This window comes from Bidens hawaiensis, unplaced genomic scaffold (genome assembly GCF_021521415.1).
Source record: "Bidens hawaiensis isolate Kalapana, Puna unplaced genomic scaffold, B.hawaiensis_p1.1 tig00013121_1, whole genome shotgun sequence".
Taxonomy (NCBI): Eukaryota; Viridiplantae; Streptophyta; class Magnoliopsida; order Asterales; family Asteraceae; genus Bidens; species Bidens hawaiensis.
In genome coordinates, this window is record NW_027492109.1 from 527960 (window position 1) to 542607 (window position 14648).

General features: G+C 35.5%; 1 pseudogene across 1 annotated transcript; it reads right to left on the reverse strand.

The window, feature by feature from the left end:
* Positions 1-296: 296 nt before the first annotated feature.
* LOC143543456 (putative LRR receptor-like serine/threonine-protein kinase At1g29720) lies at positions 297-14172 on the reverse strand (annotated as a pseudogene). Its single transcript, XR_013137077.1, has 23 exons — positions 13891-14172; positions 13466-13624; positions 6385-6456; positions 6227-6298; positions 6082-6153; positions 5923-5994; positions 5756-5827; positions 5599-5670; positions 5438-5509; positions 5285-5356; positions 5136-5204; positions 4534-4605; positions 4369-4434; positions 4165-4224; positions 4049-4084; positions 3925-3965; positions 3232-3850; positions 2551-2694; positions 2339-2457; positions 2043-2253; positions 1711-1948; positions 1476-1626; positions 297-747 (listed from the first exon to the last, which is right to left on the reverse strand). The product of XR_013137077.1 is annotated as a putative LRR receptor-like serine/threonine-protein kinase At1g29720 (transcript).
* Between the last annotated feature and the right edge of the window lie 476 nt (positions 14173-14648).

Consider the following 14648-nt stretch of genomic DNA (forward strand, 5'->3'; position numbering starts at 1 on the left):
TGATGCAATATTGTTTCTCCGTGTACTTTAGATGATATAATTTATACCAACCATGTAGATGAAAATCAATCTTAAGAGGCTCTAAACTACGGTAATTGAACTACGTATGATTTCCTTTTGGTCTCGAAAGTAAATCTTAATTATCTAAAATGAATTGATAACAGATAACACAAAAATCACAAAAAAAATCCGGAAACCAGAAAAAGAAAAACAAAAAATAACATGCTTGTGTTACAAGACACATCAGGTAAAAAACAGAACAAAAAAAATTATGGTATACAATACAATTGTTTTCTCCTATAAATGTTCTTGGCAATGACCATAAATGTTATCAAATGTCACTAAACCCATTTAAGACAACAATGTTTTTGTAACATTGGATCTATCCTTAAGATAATCACTTACACCACCACCTGGGTACAAATCAACAGCTGATGTTGACGAATCAGTGTACGGGATTGACATTTCCTCAACGTGGCTCTCATCTGTAATTTCAAGTTTCTTCATCATCTTGTCACCATCTATATCTGTCATAGAGCGGGTTTTTTCAACAGTAAATTCTTGAGGAACTGTTCTTCCTTCGAGCATTCGAACCACTGATGACATGGCGGGCCTGTCAGCTGGAGCGATTGCAGTGCACGCTAGAGCTAAATTTATAACAACCATCATCTCTTGGGTGTCGTATTTGGAATCCAGTTTCGGGTCAACTAACTCCAACAAATTACCCGTTGTTTTCAAAGCTATGGCCTAAAATAAACAAACCAGATGAATAAATGCAATATATATGTTTATGTAAAGGTTTTAATGTTCCGTACATGACCCATATATTTGTTTGGGTCAAAAAAGCATCATCCTTGAATAACCTATTTAACCCATTTATCAAGACTATTTATACGATTGGTAAGTAACAATGAAGTTGTAACCGTGCTAATCGGTTGGTAGGTGTATAAACTAGTATGCACGTCATACTAGTTTAATTACATAGGTTAAACATGGCAACCCAAACACGACCCGTCTATTAAATGTCTGAACTGGTCAGCGGATTGACATGTATACAGGTTAATCATGTCAACCCTAAGATGATCCGTTTATTAAACGGGTTAGCAGGTCAACATTTTTAATTATAGTATTAAAAAGGTCAAACCAAACATGACCCGATTATACGAGTTAGATAATGACAACCTTAAACATGGTTATTTTCGTTTCGTATTCGTGTTAGATATGGGTGGATTTGGGTTATAGTTTATTTACAAAAGGCGGTTGTAAAGTAGCCCAATATCATTTCAAATTAGTAAACCTTCATAATAGCTTTATTAAAACAAACAGTTTATTATTTCAAGATTATTATTTTTCAAATCATATTTAACGATTTGAGTTTTCATAAAACTCAAAATCAACAAAAAGGCGTCAAAAGGAAGCCCGACCCGACAGGCCCATAAATTTTTTCACTAATACTATAGCTTAAAGTTAGTTACCTGATCAAGAAGAACAAATGGATTCTCCTTTGCCCTGTCAGGGATGTTACCCTTCCCACTCACGATCTCTAGCAGAACAATTCCAAAGCTATAAACATCTGCTTTATCTGTGAGGTAACCACGCAGTGCATATTCTGGAGCCATATATCCACTGAAATTTGTAGCGAAAATATAAGCTTCAATAATAAATGGATAATTAGATATGATAATGTTTTGTAAACAATTAACCACTCACTAAGTTCCAGCAACACGGGTGCTTATATGGGTGTTATCCTCTTCATCAAGCTTAGCCAAACCAAAATCAGAAATCTTGGCATTTAAATTCTTATCCAGCAGCACATTAGTTGCTTTAATGTCTCTATGCACAATCTTTAATCTTGATTCTTCGTGTAGAAACGCAAGACCTTTCGCTATGCCGATACATATTCTGTATCTTGTTGGCCAATCAAGTTCCAACCGCCATTCTTTAGGACCTTCAAATAATTCAACATAATAATAATAAATGAATCAGGTTATGTTTCTCTCTAAAGTCAACCAGGGCAAACGGGGCCGAAGTTTATCATTTACCAAATAAGGCACGAGCGAGACTATTATTTTCCATGTATTCATATGCAAGCAACAATTGTTTTCCTTCGATACAACATCCATGAAGCTTCACGAGATGCGGGTGTTGAAAAGCTGATATCATTCCTAATTCATTCAAGAATTCTCTATTTCCTTGCCTTGATTTGGAAGAAAGCTGTTTTACTGCTATTAACGTGCCATCTGGCAGTACACCCTACGTTATAAGGCAATATTAATTTTCAACTTGTAAAATGCATTTACCAATATTATGTGATTGAGTTAATTAAGAACTAGTTTACCTTGTAAACAGAACCGAAACCGCCTTCTCCGATCTTATTAGCATCATCAAAATTGTTAGTTGCAGTTTTGAGTTGTTTTAATGTAAAAGAACCAGTGTTGAGCTCTAGACCATTCAAATCTGTAAACCACAAATTAATTGACATCATGTAAAATTAATTAAAACTGGGTTAAACGGCTCGTCGTTAGGTAGAATAGTTTTTGCATTAATTACCTAATTCCGTGGCGTCTCTGCGTCTAAAGCAACCACGCCACCATAAAACTCCAAGAATTATGATAATTAAGCAAACTATTCCAACCACAATTCCAGCCACAGTGCCTCCAGAAATACCATTTCCATCACTCGGGATCGGAAAATCTGAATAATTAAGCGTTAGATAGAAACAATAGTCAAAAGCAGTTCAATAAAAAGAAATAACAAAGTTTCTTATGGAAATGTTAACGGTTAGTGTTACGAAAAATATAGAAAACATGGTATTCCTAGCTAAAGAAATTGTGTGCCTAATTCTCTCATTTATTTATAGTGTGACTCGTGTCAATTAGCGAAACATCAACTTGTTTTTGTAAGTCCTAGAGTTAATAAATGAGCGGCATCATGTTTTTGGGTTTATTTTAAATGAAAACAGTATGGTGATACAATTTTTTCAATTTGGTTGCCTAACCGAAAATACACCTCAAATGAAGATGAAGACATAACACCTACAAAGGATTTCGATTGCTACAGTTAGAATCAGATTCATGTCATGTAAGGATCCAACTCAGTCAAAACCTAAACAGAAAGTTGTAACACCAGCGCCAAAAAGATCTTAAACATTTTGACAAGCTACCATCATTGTCACACCTAGTATAGTCAACTCCAAATCATGGAACACAATGGATGTAAATAATAGCTTACTTGATTTCACAGAAATAGCTGAAATAAGAGGACCATATACTCCTCTACCCGGTATATTGGTTGTTCCTTTTCCAGCCCAATAGAGACAGATTTCCAAACCGCTTGTAACATTTACGGTATAAGATATCACAATTGGTCTCATAGCCCCACCAGCACACCCTGACACAATACCACCATTTATAACAATTAAATAATTTGGTTATAGAAACATTTACTCTTTGCATAATATATATGTGAGAACTCACTTGAATGTAGATATCGAATACGCGCCTACCAAGGCTGCTATATGTTTCATCATCAGTAAAAGTAATCCCAGCAAAGTGAAGGCTTACATTGTAGCTTCCACTTTGCAAACAAAATCCATAATATGTCAAAGATAAAGCTGAGACTCGGGCACTCGTGTACAATTCAGGGTTGTCCGTCAAAAGTCTAGAAGTATTTCTTATAGTATAACTGTCATAGACACTGTCATCCAAAAAGTGACCAGTATTGCTAAATCCCCATTGATCACCAGGTGAAGAGAAACTTGAAGGACCACTTTGTTCTACGCCACCTTCATAAAAATCTTCTCCAACTTGTAGTCCCTCTCCGCCACAATCAATATACAATGAGTACGAAGCTAATCCAAAAACACAACTATACGTTATAAAATTTCATTAACATATGTGAATGTAATATGTAACTTAATCTTACTTGTTTGACAATTTCTACCCCTTGAGCATGAGACCTTGTTACTAGTAATTGGTAAAACGTTACAAAAATAAGAGTAAGTGACATAGCAATATACGTTGTGAAATCTGTAGGAAAAGAAACTTACGAGATAATATCTTCTGAAGATGAAGCAAACAAGTTTCTGCAGTATACAAATAGAAACCTCAAGATTTAGCATGTCTAAAAAGAAAAAAACTTAAAGAAAGACGAGGATTTTCTTACGTCTGCCTCACTTCACATAAGGGTTGTCTATCAAACGTAAAATTATTAAACGATAAATCACTGCAGGAAAAATCACAACATTAGTTGTCGGTATATTCTACAATCAAGAAACGAGACATGTCACAACTTCAATTTTTGCAATCAAAAGAACTATGACTCGTTTATTTATTATACCTGCCCATGTTTTACATTATATAAACTTACATATATTTTCCTAACTGGAGCATCCAATTAGGCACACTTCCGTATAGCAAGTTTCCTGTAAGATAGCTGAAAATTAAAAATATATTTCAGTAAGAAGTTCGTTGGATAACAATACAGTAGATTGAAACTTATGTGCAGTAGCAGTAAAAACTGAATAACGATTACATGTTGTCTGTTTCACGTAGATCAGAGAACCTTTCAGGAATGGATCCGTTAAGCTTGTTAAAGCTGAAGTCTCTGAAGATCAACAAAAATGATTTAATAGAACTAAATACAAAATAAAGAAATACAATTTGATTTAATAGCCTATTCTAAACAAAGCTGTAATTAACACGATTTTCAGTATTATGTTTGTTAGGATAAGGCTTTATATATGGGCTTGAAAGAAACAAAAGGAATGGCCAGTTTTAATTAATAGTTAAGGGGCCTAATTATGTTTGTTGTTTACCAAGTAATTAGCAATAGTTATTAATCTTTAAATACCCCTATTGTAATTGTAATCCTTGGTACGGTACATAATGAAATAACTCTAGTTGCAGCCTAATTATGTAGGCCCTCGCTTGGACTGAACCACTTAAATTTTTGCGTCGTTTATATTTTCTGTGCGACTCGTTTGTGTTGGTGTGTTAGTTATTTTCGGTGCATTCCATTCTGTTCCTAACAATGCTCTGGGTTTAACAACAGAGGAGATATATTTGTGTGTTTATGTCAGCGCAAATGAATTCATGTTAAAGTAAATAACTAAGGAAAAGGTCTATATTACTAACAAGAGTTTCAGATTCTCCGGGGAAAGATATTCTGGTAACGGACCGATTAAATTGCAACTCCTCAATATCCTGGAAAGAGTGATTTCATAATACATTAAAACAAAAAAAGAAACCGATAACCCTCACATAAAAGAAGCAATCCAACTTACAAGTTCTTAAAACGTGTTGTATTACCAAAGGGTGGACAAGGGGTGTCTGGTCCTCTGAAGTCACTTATTCTCCTGCATATCTTGACTCACTCAACACAAATATTTAACCAAAGTTGCAACGAATTCGAAAACTATGTAAAAGAAATTACTCACAAGTCCGTTAGGCTTTCCAACCGAGTAATACTAGCAGGTATTGGCCCTTCCAATCCACTGGCCTGAATCCGTCTGTTATTCGATCAAAAAATTATTTAAATTTGAGTACTGTATACATATAGCCAATACATGATAACAGAAAATGCAAGAAAATGTCTCACAAGCTCGTGAGAATTGTCCATTCTCCAATGAAATCTGGGATCTTCCCGGACAAGTTGTTGCTACCAATACGACTGCGTAAGATATAAAAATAAAATGAGTCAAGCATCTATCAATATAATGATCAATGATTAGATCAAGCAAGGCAGTAGAACTCACAACTGCCTCATATTGGTCAGATTTTCAAATGATGCAGGCAATTCCCCAGTGAAAAAGTTGGCGTTCAGTAATCTACAACCGAAAATGAAATAGTTGTATATAGTCATCACATAATGAAATACGGTAAGAAACCACAATAATACCATTAAATGTAACTAAATTCTTACAATCTCTCAATGCTTGTAAGATTCCCAAGTTCAGCAGGAATTGGTCCAGACATCAAATTGTCGTCAACCACTCTAATTAACGATATAATTTTAAATAACAATTAAATAAGTTAAATATGACAGTAATTTTGATGAGATAAGAGACTAAAAGAAATATACAAAGATCTCAATGTGCTGATGTTTCCGAGTTCCCTTGGGATTGATCCGTTCAACCGATTCGCGAGAAGAGAACTGCAGATTAGTTTTTTTTATGTCAAACGTAATACTTTAAGATCTAAAATCAATATAGTATGTTGAAGATTACGTGTTTACAGTTAACTCCATGGAACCCCATTCTGGAGGGATGGTGCCACTTAGATAGTTGCGACTTAAGTCTCTGTAGATAAAAACAAACAAACGATGGAAATCAGTTTAACGAACAACAGATCAAACAAACTAAGAACAGAGAGTCAGATACAGTACAGATTTTGGAGGTAACGAAGATTAACGAACTCTGGTGGGAGAGTGCCTGGTAGGCTTTGTCCTTTAAGGCTTCTGCATTGTTCAGAATAACAACTTAATTCTGCTCAGAATCCCAACTTTTGCAACCAAACAAGATTTAAATCCATCCAACCAAAATATCTAGGGGAAATCATTGTGCCGTTACACAAATTCCTCAATACTATTTAAATAAGCCCGCCGTTAAAATTACTCGAAAATAAGAAGGGTGGAGAAGAACTGGTCGTTTAAATTTCATGTTGGCCCATCGAGCCATACCAAATACATAACTTTTAATGTTAAATGGTTGGATTGAAATGCCATTGTTGGACGTAATTCCCTATCTAACACAAGATAGTGTCGGGTTGGGTTGAGTGGGCCAGTTTCGAGTTATGAAATTGGATCAGTTAATCAAATCTATTAGGGATAAATTAAGTGAGATATATTAGATTTATATGAAAGCTATTTAATTAGTAGATAAACATGTGGATTTTATTTAGGATTCTTGAAACCATTGTTATGTTGCGAATGAAGAGGAAGAATCAAGTCCGGAATTTCTAATTTGACAAGGAACAAGAGGTGGATTACTTTCTTTTAGGCTGAGCAAGTTTGGTTTGACCATTGACTGCTAAGATTTATTTAGGTTGGACAAGCGGGTTCATTTCAGAATTTGATTTTATTCCGTTTTGTGAGAGGAATTCACAATCAGATTTGCGTTGGCTCTTGAAAGTTGTTTGGGACTGATTGGTTAGCGTTTATTCCGAAGGATTGGAGCTAGTTGGTAATACACCATTAACATAAAAGACACAAGGTGGTGGACATTGATTGACCAATTGCTATAGTTTAAGAAAACACTTAAGATGACCGTTTGTCCCATGGTTTCTCAAATAAATTACGCAATATGGGTATGCGAATAAGGGCGATCTTTTAACGTGTATGGAGTTTGGGATCAATTTATTGAACTGGGAGTGGATTTGATGCGAAGTAGAACAACATGGCGATTGCGTTGTTTGAATCGGTACCTGAATAGCAGATTTTACAACTTGGCAACCTTGGTTCGGCTAACGAGATGTGAGAAGCCATTAAGACGCTGCATCAAGGCGCCGAACACTAATGTCAAAATTTGATTCTTTTGAAGATGAAAAGATTCGAGTTCGATGGATATTTTCGTGAGATATCTATTGGGAGTCTCTTATAGGGAGACATGACTAGGCTCTACAAACGAAGAAACATAGTCGATATCGATGAAGTTTCTTAACAAGTTACCATAACGCTTCATTCATAGGTAGCCCTGATCGAACAAATAATTGATTTGATAACTATTGTTTTTAGGATGTGTGGGATGTCTAGTGGCGTATGGGGAAGCGTATACGAGAAAAGGAGACCCAAACCAACACCAAGCTTTATGGTTTATGAGAAACAAGCCCTTTATTTGAAATTGTCTAGTGGCGTATGGGGAAGCTTATACAAGAAAAGGAGACCCAAACCAACACCAAGCTTTATGGTTTATGAGAAACGAGCCCTTTATTTGAAATTGAAATACGTAAAAAAAGGCGATTCAAAGACCAGAATGATGAGGATCAAGATGGTTGTTAAAGCCTAGATGGTCAAGATCCTAGGTCAAAATTGCTGGGTCAAAGAAGATCCTAGGTCAAAATTCGTCACTTTGCGTCTATACGTGGGAGAAACAAGAAGAATCTAATTTTATCATAATCAAAGATGTGGATACAACTTCGTTACAATGTGTGATAAAAAAAAGATTGTTTTAAACGAAGGAGTGATTCTAAAGCATTTACAAAATGAGTTGATGGAGAATGACACTTGGTATCTCGAAAACTGAGCATAGAATCACATGACATGTAATAATTATTATATTTATGAACTGAATGAACTGGTAAGAGGAATGGAGGAATGTGAAGTTTAGACATGGATCTTGTACTGACATTCGCAGAAAGTGGTTGCTTTTAACCTAAGGGAAAACAATGGAGAAGCATCTTTTAATCAATGTTTTCTACATCCAAAGCCTACAATGCAATATCAAATGTTTTCGTCAAGCAATGGAAGGTGGGTGCAACATTCCGATGAAGCACGAGTTGCTAACCATTCATAATGATGCATGTAAGATTTTGATTAAAAGGACAAGGACCAAGAACCGATTGTAAAGATTAGCCTCAAGATAGCCACTTGCGGTACATAACCTAACATGGTTGGAATGAAGATTTTACATGCGAGATCTACAAAGTGTTGGACTAAAAGAAACTTCTATTTTGAAGCCCAAAATTAAAGAAGAATGCTCGAGAAATTAAAAGCACGGTCAAGTAAGAGATTTAAGCCTAAGGAATGATGTATGATAATCACAAGAACTAGGTATTTGTTATAACTATGCGGAGCCCAAACAACAGTTTAAAAGATCATGCCGAGCCTCGAGAGAATTAAGAAAAGGATAAAATGCTTGGAGTTGAAGTCATGTCTCTTTCATGTCGAAATCTAGGAGGGTTATTGTTGGACGTAACTCGCTCTTAAATATAAGATGGTGTTGGGGGTGATCGAGTTGGCTGGTTTCGAATTATGGAATTAAGTCAATTAATTAAATCAATACGGATAAACTAAATGAGATGTATTTAATTTATATAGCTAATTTGTGTGTGTGAGTTTGAGAGGGAGAGAGAAAGAGAGAGAAGTGATTCTTAGGTGTTTGAGCCCATCTCTAACTATACCGAGTCATGGTTTGTGTAACTTAGTCAAAGTTGTGATTGTGGTTATGAGTTTGTAATTGGTTTAATGGTTAAGATATCATGGTTAATAAGACTGAGATTTATTTAATATGAATTCATCGTGTGTTACGTGATATTAATTTACCGATTTGGGACTTGACCCATGACTTGGCTCCAATTTAATCCAAGTAGGATCAAGTTTCGGCTCCTTAAGACTTTCTAAGCCAAGCTAGCTCGTTTAACTTGGAACCCAAGCTCGACTTGGCTCGGTAACACTCACTCACTTGCTAATCAGCCCTAAGTTGCATGTGTTAAAGTTGAAAAGGAGAAATAAAAATATACATCTTAAGTTTCCAACACTTGCGTATATAAAAACGAATTCCACAATCTCATTTTCTTATGTCTAACGTTTGCTCTCAGGGGAGGACCTACTCTTGTAGTACGGGGTTGAGCGTCCATAGTGAGTTTTTTAGTACTATTAATGTAAAAAATCCTGACCGACCCCGTGAGTACATAAAGATAGTCAATTTAGAAAATTTCCAACCCATGTGAGAAAATTTTCTCTGTGTGCCACTATTTGCTCTTAGCTCAAAATGATAACTTTGGATGCTACCCACGCTGAGATCACTCTAAATCCCATAGAAAACGACATGAGCGTATAAAAGTTTATTTCACTTTTACTTTTCTCTTTATAAAAGTTTTCATTTCTATTTTAAACTACATTTTGGTTTACCTTAAAGGGTTAGGTTAAAATAAGAAATTTCACTTCTGTTGGAAGGCTAAGAAAGACGGAATTTTGGGCCATACCCTAAATTTCATAGAACCAACTTACATCCACCATCTTAACCACCCCTTTCATCTCAAAACAAACCCCAATTCTCAAAAAACGACCACCATCCACCGCCACCACACCATGACACACTATCATAACAACCGGAATCGATTTCGCCACCACCACCAGTGTGGCACCGTGAAAATATAGGGTCCTAGACCAACCCGCCGGACCCAAGTAAACTACAAAAATGGTCTTAGATCACACTTGCGGGTCTATACTTATCACTATGTAAGAAGCCGCAAGCGCCACCCGCAGTCAGAAGATCTCTCACCCATAGAGGAGCAAACAATACATAACGACTAGTCAATGGGCCAATTCAATCCAAGATTCCTTTAGGGCGATAACCGGTACAAAAGGAATTGCGATTGCATGTCGAGCCTATCACAGGACGGTACCTCCAAGTGACAACCGTCCACATCCCCCAACTAATCGGTAGCCTTGCATGTGCTCTCTCATGAGAATAGACGGTTCTCCTGATAGTGACAACCTTACCATTCCTTCACTACATCTCCAATAATAAATACCTCACTTGGACCAACGGTTTAAGGATCCAACTCTCTCATTATCACTTGTTATTACTTGTAAATAACAATACTGATTCTCACACCAGATGGTGGTTATAAGAAGGACCCTATTCCTCTTCTCATAACAAGCTCATGTTGTTATGTTTTGCATGTTGAATTTAATTAAAACTTGAGTGATCAGACCAAACCCCAAACCCGGTTGAGACTTAGGCTTAACCTCTAGGTTCGACTTGTACTTAACCTCTAGGTTGAACTAGTGTTTCTTCATTGGTGTCATTCACATTCGACATGAACAACAAAATCGTTTTCCCTTTATGATCAATATGAGTTCCACTCAGCCTCCTCCATGCACTCTTCCATCGTCGTCTAGATCAGGAACCACCACCGGCGGGTCTGGTATCCTAGACAGAGATTATGTGGCCGAGAAACCACTCCATATTAATGTGGGGAACTTCATACCAATAGATCATTCTCAATGCTCGAACGTGTCCTTTCAGTTTGCTGACTTGTACGTCTCGTATTTGGCAGTAATCAGGACCCGCATTATCTGAGGATTTAGTAGAGACATGGCTCAAACATGAGCAATATATAATTTGCAAGGAATACGAACACAGGGTCTGCGAACAACAACTCACTCCTAAATTTCTCACTTACGATAACTCAACACAAAATAGTGAAGACTCCCCACCAACGGCCGATGGCCGCCACATGCTTGCCCAAAACAACCATACTAGTAAAAGGTTAGGAGCTTTTGGTAGCGGAAAGTCGGACTCAAGGCGGTCATGGCAAAGGCCGTACCGCGCAATCCCCTTACAATAAGAGCCATGCCGCCCACCAGACCAGAAGCTACGCGCATGATGAAACTACCGCGATAATAGTCATGAACAAATGAGTGATGGTGACACACTAACACCCAAAATTATCACAAAGGAGGCTGAAGCCACCCCAAACAAAAAGCGAATCCGTAAACAGAGTATTGCCACAACACGGAAGTCAATTTCACTAAGTCGTACCCACCGTAGTGTTTACGGAAAAATTGAAGTTCTTAGAGAAGATAGCTCACACTCCGCTCCCCTATAACTTGAAACTCCCCAGCTCAGTTGGGATTGGGAAGTATATATTAGTGGTGCTAAACACTAATTTTTCCAAACAAACCATCAATCTAGAAGCCTCTATATTTGAGAACACATGCACCTTCCTTATGAAGTTTCTCATTACAAAAATGGATGTCTTCACGTGGCAACCCTCCAACATGGTGGGAGTCCCACGAAGCAAAGTTGAGCATAAATGAAAGGTCAACCCCGCATTTACGCCGATTGTCCAGAAAAAAAGGAAGATGGACCAAAAGAAAACCAAGACAATGAACGATAAGGTTCAAGAGCTACTCAACGAGGGCATCATCTACAAGATCCGCTACCAAACTCGAGTTGCTAACCCTGTGATGATCACAAAGAGCAATGGGGCATGGTAGATGTGCATAGATTACAAAGATCATTATAAAGCCTACCCCAAAGACTACTACCCACTCCTTCATAAATTGATTTGAAAGTACCTGGTACTCTTACGATTCAAGAAAATAAAGGAAATCACTTTCAGACATAACAAAGTTTATCATATTTAATTTCTTAGTTTTTTTTATCAAGGATTGTTTTGGGTTTTGTGTGAAACTTAAATTTGATTTTTATGGGTCAAAAGTTGATAAATAGATTGTTTGGTACAAGTTAACTAAATTTAAGTCAAAATTTGTTGCGGGTCAAAAATGGAAAATTTGAATATTTTTAAAACTTTGAGAATGCAAATAGATTTATTGTCAAATCTGTTATGGATTCACAGTTTTGACTTGAATTATCAAGCGGATGAAAGTTAGAATTTTAAACATGATGTGGGTTTCAAATTTATTTTCAAGTGCATTTTTGGAATTAATCAAAAGGTTCGGGAGTTGAAAAATTGACTATTTTTCTCTCGACTACTAAAATATAAAAAAATATCGCGAACATTTTCGACATGCCACCCTATGCCTATCAATGTTTCTAACTTTTATCAAATTTGAAATTTTTATGTCAACGTTAACTTTTCCTTCAATGGTGATCAAGTTGTATGGGAAACATGTCATGCAAAACTACGCTCAAAAAATATTCACAAAATTGAAATGGGTTAGCATGTTATTTTTTTTATGTTGTCATTAGAAAACATAGTTTTTGAAGAACATTCGTCGTTACAATTTAATGTTCTCCTTTCTTTCGATGAGTGGTAAATTAATAAATATATCAACAAAAGGTAACACTCTTTCTGTATTTAGGCTGAGTGCTTAGAATTACTATCGTATGAGACGTCTTATTTCCGAAACTGATTCATAATAAAAATTCTTTTAATTATACATATATGACACTGAGAACGAAAGTTTCAATAGAAAGAAGCTTTCTCGGGTTCGTTTTTGCACGCGCATTTTTTTATTAACTTTATTTAAAAAATTCATTTTGTGATATAAATAAGATCAATTTATGTACACATAGTATAGATATAAGCACATATGTAATACAAATTTTCAAATACGTTATGTAATTAATTGTTTTACTTGTAATTTAATAATTGAATTATCCCGTGTATGACACGGGCTCTAAAACTATTACTTCATATTATAAGATAGCCCTTACTTTAAATACTCATGTACTTTGTTGTTTATATATTAGTTACTAATTAGTAGGAGATTCTTAACGAAATAAAGGAATGTTATTTATAACTTAAAAAAGTGTTCTTATATTAAGTTATTTCTTTATTACTTAGTCGAATAGTTTTCCTTTTTTTTTTCTTTTAAGTGACCTCTTAGCTACTCCTATATACAATTTATCCAAACACTTTGCATAATTTAAATCCTCAACCTCTTGTATAAAAGAGAGACGTCTTACCATAAGGATGCACCTTTATGTTAATTATCACTCATTTTAACATCATTTGTATAATTAAGTTAAGAGTGTTTGGGAAGAGAAAATTACATGCTAGTAACACGACATATTGTGTTGTTTGGTTGACTACAATTGCATCTGATGCTATTATCATATGAGAATTGGAAGAACCAACCCAATCACAACACAAGCGTCCCTGGAAATCTCAATCTCTACCCATCTTCATTTCGATCTCATTCAATGCATTACCTGAGAAAAAGAAAAATAAATTAAAAAAAAATGAAACACGATAACATGAATCATCATAGATTCATATCTACTCATTGAACGGTTTTTAGGATTGCTTGCTAGAACTACTTACGTATAAAAAAAAGAAGAAGAAAATCATTGCTTACAAATAAATAAACTCTTTTCTATATAAAAAAAAACTTTTAAATAAAAGACAGTAAGCGGACAACCAACTTTAATAAGCAATCCCAAGCACCTAATTATATGGATTATGATGTATTACAAACCTTCATCGGCGGCAAGACATGTTGTGTTTAGGGATGCAAAATTGAAGGGGAGCAACCCAATACATAGGATTATGAGCAACATGTTGTGTAGATCCATAAACATTTTTGGGTAATGCATTTATATATGTTCTTAAAAATGTAAGATAAGTGTTTGAAGATGAAGATTGGGTGTTTAAGTCAATACATTTGAATAGTATGAGTGTTTTGCAACTTGTTTTGGCTCTTTCTATTCAACAAGGGTCCCTCACATGTTAGAAACATGTCTTATATGAAGAAATAATGCATGCATAATTAACTTATATAAAGGTTTCTTATCAACTTCTTTGTCCTAACAAGAAACAACCAGGAATCTTTCGACGACTTTTAAGAAATCAAGTCTTCACTTTACTAATTTTTAAATATGGCATTCGTTTATCTTGTTATAGTTATGTTTAATTAGGAAGTTTTATTTTTGTAGGAAGTGTAGGAAAATTAAATTCCACTCGTAGATTTGGATAGTTGAGATTACTATGAGGGAAATAGTATAAAGTATTATCTCATGTATGTTAACTAATGCTCCCCAAATGTCAATTAACATGATGTTTTAGCATGTTTCGTTGTCCATTGTGTTACGGACTTAAAAAAATAACTAAAATTGACACGTGTCTTGTAGATGAAGAATAGAGAAACTCTTTTTTTCCTTTCTTGCTCCTCCCCCTTAGTCCCCACTTAGACGCATTAAATAGTGGCTTCTTAGGAATTACGACTTATAATCAATT